Below are 8166 nucleotides of genomic sequence, written 5' to 3'. Positions count from 1 at the left end.
ACTTTTAAACACTTTTGAGTAGTAGTTATTGCCTTTTAACCCAATTAACATATTAAGGACCCTTGCAAGCACTTCTAATCAATTTGTGTTAAGTTTTGGTGTTTTGATAGCTTTTTGATCACCAAAGCAATCCGAGATTGAGGAGAGTTATTTGGAATCCATGGAAAAACCATGGAAAGCTCAGAAACATGAAGAACCAAAGCTTTGAAGTCCTTTGCCATAAGCAAATCCGGAATGCAAGGAGGGGAAGCAAAGAGAAATCTGCCATGAAGCATTCTTGATGACTGTCATGTCAGCCACTTTTGGAGCACTTCCTGGAGTCCAATTTATGCATGCTATATGTCGTTTCGAAGCTCAGGAAGTCAATAATCCAATGCTTAAAACAGTGTGCGATTCGGAGTTGAAATGAAGGAGTTACATCCATTGGAAGACAATCACTCCAAGCTGAAGGAAGAATTTTGCACGGCTGCGAAATCACCCTTTTGCTGCGAAATGATTTCGCAGCCATTTTGCACAGTGCTGTGGAATTTCTCCTGAAGTTTCCCGATATTTGCGATCGACACTTTTGGATATTTTGCTTCAGATTTTTGATGTCTAAATCCCCATTTTCTCCTTGTAACCCACCAATTATAAGATTTCTTAGTTATTAAGTTTGGAAAAGGGGTGAATAACCTCAGATATTTTGTTTTGTAATTTTCTTTATATATATCTCTCGGGGAGCCTGTTCTCAGGGAGACAACCTTTTGTAATAGGAAGGAATATATTTTACAGAGCACTTGCTCTGCTTTTCATTTATATATTTTTGTTTTCTCGTTATTTTTCTTTCTAGCCAATCAAACTCTGAGGATTTTTCCTCAGAGGATGAGAGGCTAGGCTCTTCGTCTCTTGGAGTGAAGAAAGTCGGGTAAGTTTCCGAATGAAAAATTGGAAGTTTTGTTGTTTTAGTTTTTAATGAAGAGAAAGTGTGACCCGTTAATGGTTTTTATTTTTTTTAGTTAACTTAAAACGCCTTTTAATCACCTGGGCCAACACTTGGTAAGGCAAGTGATCTTCGTCCATGGAGATTCACTAGTTTACCCTTTGCGAGCCTCTGGGAGGTGACTTGAAGGTAGGATTTTCTAGAATTGCCAACACTTGGTAAGCTTTTGGACTCCAAGGAGACATCCATTAGTTATCTCTTGCGAGCTTTTGACGGGTAATCCAAGGTTAAAGATCACCTTGAATGGCAAGTGCTAGGTGAGAGGTATGAGCCATTGCAAGATGCATCAGTGAGAGGGATTTAGTGTTTGAACCCATTAATGGGAAGCATCTGTACAACATCGGTTGGAGAAGGAACTATATGTTAATTCTCTAATGCGAGGAAAAGAAACAAGTGACCAGAACTCTCTTTTTGTATGAGGAATCTGAGCCTAGTGATCTGAAACTCCAAGAAACACTTTTCTTTGTAAGTAAAATCAGTTACTATTTTTGGTTAGTTTAAAACCAAACCTTTTTCATTCAAACATCTTTATGTTTTCTTTTAAAGCTAACCTTGAAATAAAAAGACACCAATTCAGCTTTGAATTAATATCATTTGCAAAGTGAAAACCCATCCCAGTGAACGATCCTAGAGCCACTATGCTATAGTAGCTTTGTCTTTGCTACCCTAGTTCATGGTGTAATAGGTTATAAATTTTGTTGATTACTCCCTCAATCAAGGAGCACCAGCTGGACACGAATCAGCTGAGACACCAATTGGGCATGAATCAGGCACCTTAAGGCCATTTAGATATACTTGGCCTATTAGGCACCTTAGACCCATTATGCACCACCTTAGGCCCATTTACGCACTTTAGGCTCATTTATGCACCCTAGGCCCATTTAGGCACCCTAAGCCCATTAAGGCACCCTAGGCTCATTTAACCACCCTAGGCCCATTTAGGCACCGTAGGCACACTAGGCCCATTTAGGCATCCTAGGCCCATTTAGGCACCCTAGGCCCATTTAAGCACCCTAGGCCTATTTAGGCCCTAAGCCCATTTAGGCACATTTGGCTTATTAGGCACCACCCTAGGCCAACTTAGGCACATTAGCCCATTTAAGCACACTTGGCCCATCAGGCACCACCTTAGGCCTACTTAGACACCCTAGGCCCGCTTAGGCACCCTAGGTCCATTTAGGCACACTTGGCCCATTCGGCATCACCTTAGGTCCACTTAGGCACCCTAGACCCATTTAGATAATTTTTTTTGCATGGATGCATGATTCGCATGGTTTGCACAGTAGCATAGCTCATATGACTTGCATGTTTTTGATTTTGCTTTTGTTTGTGTCTTTTTTTTTTTTTTTTATCTTTCTCTATTTATTAGTTTTATTCATTCATTTACTTATTTTTAGAAAATTGCATGAGCTTAATAATCATATTCATTTCATTTTTATTTACCTATTTATTAATTTATTTTGATAGAGAATTGCTTGAGTGGATAATTCATTTTAGTTATGCATGTGATCTATATTTTTAATTTCTTTTAAAATGACGTAATTTGGATTTTTAATTATTAGTTACATGTTTTTTTTATTTATTATTCTAACCCTTATTTTTTCTATTTTTCTATTTGTTGCCTGGGATTTTACATACTTCATATTGGAAAGAAGATTATTGAAAATGATGATTATGGGAAGAAGATTAGCATGATGAAGGTGGCTGGTGGAGTCAACAGGATGATTATGGGAAGAAGATTAAGAAGACTGGGTTTTGGCAAGTGAAAGGAAATGGTGCAGTGTGTATGCGGCTTGAAAGTGAAGTTGTGTTAAAAAAAAAAAAAAAAAAAAGGGAAGAAAGTGGTTTAAAAAGTGAGACGCACCATTGAGGGAACGACAACCGCATTATTCTGGGGAGTGAGGGTGCACGTTTTGAGAAGATATAGAGGAGAAAGAAAGAAATGAGGCTGTCATTTTTTGAGAATTTTGAGGAATCAGTCCGTGTTTTTTTGAAAGGGCATTTTTGAGTCTGCTATTGGAACGATCAGTTCGTGTTTTTGAAAGAGCATTTTGGGGCTGCTGTAAAGGTGATCAGTCCAGGTTTTTGAAAAAGCATTTTGGGGCTACTGTTTGAGTGATCAATCTATGTTTTTGAAAGAACATTTTGGGGCTGCTGTAAGGGTGATCAGTCCGGGTTTTTGAAAGAGCATTTTAGGGTTGTTGTAAGGGTGATAAGTCTAGGTTTTTGAAAGAGCATTTTGGGGCTGCTGTAAGGAGGAATCAGTTCGTGTTTTAAAGGGGCATTTTTTAGGTTGCTGTTGGAAGGATCAGTTCGTGTTTTGAAAGGGCATTTAGGGCTGCTATTTGAGGGGATCAGTCCGTGTTTTGAAAGAGCATTTTGGGGCTACTGTTTGAGTGATCAATTCGTGTTTTTGAAAGAATATTTTGGGGTTGCTGTAAGGGTGATCAGTCCGAGTTTTTGAAAGTGCATTTGGGGCTGCTGTTTGAGGGGATTAGTCCATGTTTTGAAAGAGCATTTTGGGGTTGCTGTTTGAGTGATCAATCCGTGTTTTTAAAGAGCATTTGGGGTTGCTGTTTGAGGGGATCAGTCCGTGTTTTGAAAGAACACTTTGGGGCTGCTGTTTGAGTGATCAATCCGTGTTTTTGAAATAGCATTTTGGGGCTGTTGTAAGGGTGATCGGTCCGGGCTTTTGAAAGAGCATTTTGGGGCTGTTGTAAAGGTGATCAGTTCGAGTTTTTGAAAGAGCATTTTAGGGCTGCTATTTGAGTGATCAATCTGTGTTTTTGAAAGAGTATTTCGGGATTGCTATAAGGGTGATTAGTCCGGGTTTTTGAAAGAGCATTTTGGGGTTGTTGTAAAGGTGATTAGTCCAAGTTTTTGAAAGAGCATTTTGGGGTTGCTATAAGGGTGATCAATCCGGGTTTTTGAAAGAGCATTTTGGGGCTACTGTTTGAGGGGATCAGTTTGTGTTTTGAAAGAGCATTTTGGGGTTGCTATTTGAGTGATCAATCCGTGTTTTTGAAAAAGCATTTTGGGACTGTTGTAAGGGTGATCAATCCAAGTTTTTGAAAGAGCATTTTGGGGCTGTTGTAAAGATGATCAGTCCGGGTTTTTGAAAGAGCATTTTGGGGTTGCTGTTTAAAGGGATTAGTTGATTACTACCCAAAAAGTGTTATTTTGTGCCTTTAATTCATTATGTTTTAAGCACTTTTGTGTAGTAGTTCTCCATTTTTATTCCAATTGGCATGTTAAGGACCTAGCAATGACTTCTAATCATATTTGTGGCTAGTTTTAGTGTTTTGACAGCTTTTTGGATCATTAAGACAAGCCAAGCAAAGGAGAGAAGCAAAGAGGAGAAAAACAAAGAGGAAAACAGAGGACAACAGCTGCAGTCTTCTTTCGCACTTTTGGAGCACTTCCTGAAGTCCATTTTCTACATGCTATATACCATTTCAAAGCTCAGGAAGTCAAGAATCCAACGCTTCAAACCGTGTACGATTTGAACCTGAAATGAGGAAGTTACAGCCTTCGGAAGACAACTGCATCAAGCTGAAGGAAGAATTTTGCCCGGCTGCGAAATCACCCTTTTGTTGCGAAATGATTTCGCAGCCATTTTGCACAGTGCTGTGGAATTCCTCCTGAAGTTACCCGATATTTGTGCACCGACTCTTTTAGATCTTTTCTTCAGATATTTTTGTATAAATTTCCATTTTCTCCTTGTATTCAGCCACTCATGTAATTCCTTAGCTAGGAAGTATCCAAGGAAGGGTAAATTGCCTTCCTATATAAACTCTCTTGTAAACACTAAAAAAGGAGACTCTCTCGGAGTAGCTTGTTCCAGGGGATCCATGATATAGATATATAATATATGTGAAATTGACGAACAGAGCACTTGCTCTGTTTCTTCTTCATATTTTTGTTTTCTCGTTAGTTTTCTTTCTAGCCAATCAAACTCTGAGGATTTTTCTCAGAGGATGAGAGGCTAGGCTCTTTGTCTCTTGGAGTGAAGAAAGCCGGGTAAGTTTTCTCATGCATAAATTGGAAGTTTTGTTGTTTTAGTTTTTAATGAAGAGAAAGTGTGACCCGTTAATGGTTTTTATCTTTTTAGTTAACTTAAAACGCCTTTAAATCACCTGGGCCAACACTTGGTAAGGCAAGTGATCTCCGTCCATGGAGATTCACTAGTTTACCCCTTGCGAGCCTCTGGGAGGTGACTTGAAGGTAGGATTTTCTAGAATTGCCAACACTTGGTAAGCTTTTGGACTCCAAGGAGACATCCATTAGTTATCTCTTGCAAGCTTGTGAAGGAAAATCCAAGGTTAAAGATCACCTTGAATGGCAAGTGCTAGGTGAGAGGGATGAGCCATTGCAAGATGCATCAGTGAGAGGGATTTAGTGTTTGAACCCATTAATGGGAAGCATCTGTATAACACCGGTTGGAGAAGGAACTATATGTTAATTCTCTAATGCGAGGAAAAGAAACAAGTGACCGGAACTCCCTTTTTGTACAAGGAATCTGAGCCTAGTGATCTGAAACTCCAAGAAACACTTTTCTTTGTAAGTAAAATTAGTTACTACTTTTGGTTAGCTTAAAACCAACCTTTTCCACCAAAGATTATGTTTTCTTTTAAAGCTAACCTTGAAATGAAAAGGCACCAATTCAGCTTTGAATTAATATCATTTGTGAAGTGAAAACCCATCCCAGTGAACGATCCTAGAGCCACTATGCTATAGTAGCTTTGTCTTTGCTACCCTAGTATATGGTGTAATAGGTTATAAATTTTGTTGATTACTATCTCAATCAAGGAGCACCAACTGGACACGAATCAGCTGAGACACCAATTAGGCACGAATCAAATGGCGCCGTTGCCGGGGATGGTGCCATTTTGCAGTGATATGATCTTTTGAGAACACTTGTGATCTTCATCACAAGTTTGGTGACTTTTCTTTTCCTTTTACTAACTCTTTTTATTTGTTTATTTTTCTTTCATATTTTAGTATACCTTTTATTTAGTTTTTAGTTTACCTTAATTTTTTTCTTAGAATTGTTTTTCTTTTGTTTTCTCTGTTTTTAATTCACAAATTGCTAGTTGTGCATGCCATATTGAATATGAGATAGCAGAGGAAGCCATGAACTTCATCAGTTATGTGGCTGAATTTTCAAGAGAATGGGGTGAACCAAATGCTAGAGATATGGGAAGAATGATGTCTCAACCTAAAGCTAAGGGTGAGATGTATATTTTGAATGACGGCATAGACATGAAGGCAAAGATTGCAGCTATGGAAAGGAGATTGGATGAGCTAGAAATGAAGAACATGCAAGAAGTGCAAGCCATCTCTCAGACACCATTGCAAGCTATGCCTTGTGCCATTTGTCTATCTTATGAGCACTTGGTGGAAGAGTGTCCTATCATTCCAACGGAGAGGGAAATGTTTGGTGATTGCAACACCTACAATTCCAATTGGAGGGACCATCCAACATTCTCTTGGAAACCACAGCCACCTCAGTACCAGCAACCTGCTCAAGCACCACAGCAAGCCTCAAACCTTGAACAAGCTATGATGAATCTTAACAAGGTCATGGAAGACTTTGTTGAAGCTAAAAAATCCATTAATGCTCAGCTCAGTCAAAGAATTGACAGTGTAGAGAGTTCATTGAACAAAAAGATGGATGAAGTGCAAAATGATCTATCTCAGAAGATAGACAATCTCCAAGATTCAATCTCAAGGTTTGCCAACCTCAACACAGTGCAAGAGAAAGAAAACTCTTCTTCTCAACCTTATCAAAATTCCATGAGTATCCATGAAATGGAGGCTAAGGAGGGAGAATCTTCACAAAAGAGGGAAGTCAAAGAAGTGATCACTTTGAGTGGTAAAGAGGTTGATCTGCCCACATGCAAGCTAGAGCATGAGGTAGAGAGTGAAACAAAGAAAGAAAAGAGGGAGGAAATCAAAGGAAAGAGAAAGGGGAAAAGGATAGAGAAAGATGGCTATGATGTTAATGTACAAGGAGAACCACAGAGGATAGTCATCAAGGAAGAAATGATGAAACAAATACATCCGCTTTTTCTCCAAGCTTTGTATGGGAAAATCATACAAAGCAAGCCTCAAGTGAGGGATGCAAACTTCATATGGGATCCGGGCAAGCTGAATCAGGATCAAAATTTTTTGATGGACTTAGTCTTTCTAAAGACTAGCTAGTCCATATCTTTTTGTTTTACTTATTACTTGTTTTAATTTTGATTTCAATGTTTTAATTTTGATTTCAATGCTTTAATTTTGATTTCAATGCTTTAATTCTAATTTGTTTGATGAAATATAGGTTTTTGGATGATCTCGGGTAGGAGAAAATGCAAAGAAATTGAAAGGAAGTCTTTCGGAGCGAAAAAGGGTAAAAACAAGGCAAAAACAAGGTAAAAACAGGGGTCTGCGAGATTTCGCAGCCTCTACGAAATCGGCACTTTGCTGCGAAACCATTTCGCAACCTCAGGTCCCTCTCTGCGAAAATTTTCGCAGCTGCGAAACCAAGTTTGGCACATGAGTGCCACTTCGCAGCACAGGAACCCCCATTTCGCAGCTGCGAAACCGATTTTTGGCACACGAGTGCCATTTCGCAGCACAGTGACCCCCATTCCACAGCTGCGAAACGGCTGCGAAGCTCCAAAGCGTAAAAACTTCCAATTTCGCAGCCAAAGCTCCATTTCGCAAGGTATTTCGTGGCTGCGAAACCACTTTTTGGCACACGAGTGCCATTTGGAAGCCCCGTACACTCATTTCGCAGCTGAAAAATGGCTGGGAAACCTCCACACCTTAAAATCCTTCAATGCGCACACCATGAACAGACATGTCACAACCGCACCCCCATTTCGAAAACTATTGGACACATTTCGATCACTTTCCGAAGTTTATTTCATGCATACCATATATCGTTTGAAAGCTTGGGAAGTCAGGAGTCCATAGCTTCAAACGATACTCGATTTGGATTTGAAACAGAAAAGTTATGGCTGTTTGAAGATGACTGTGCAAACCATGAGCGGAAATGTCGCACCTCCATTTCGCTACTGTTGGACACATTTTTGAAGCACTTCCTGGAGCTCAAATTATGCATACCATATCTCGTTTCAAAGCTTGGGAAGTCAGGAGTCCAGCGCTTCAAACGGTATGCGATTTGGAGGTGAAATGAA

The sequence above is a fragment of the Vitis riparia genome, chromosome 3 (genome assembly GCF_004353265.1).
Source record: "Vitis riparia cultivar Riparia Gloire de Montpellier isolate 1030 chromosome 3, EGFV_Vit.rip_1.0, whole genome shotgun sequence".
Taxonomy (NCBI): Eukaryota; Viridiplantae; Streptophyta; class Magnoliopsida; order Vitales; family Vitaceae; genus Vitis; species Vitis riparia.
Note: the sequence above shows the minus strand (reverse complement) of the source record.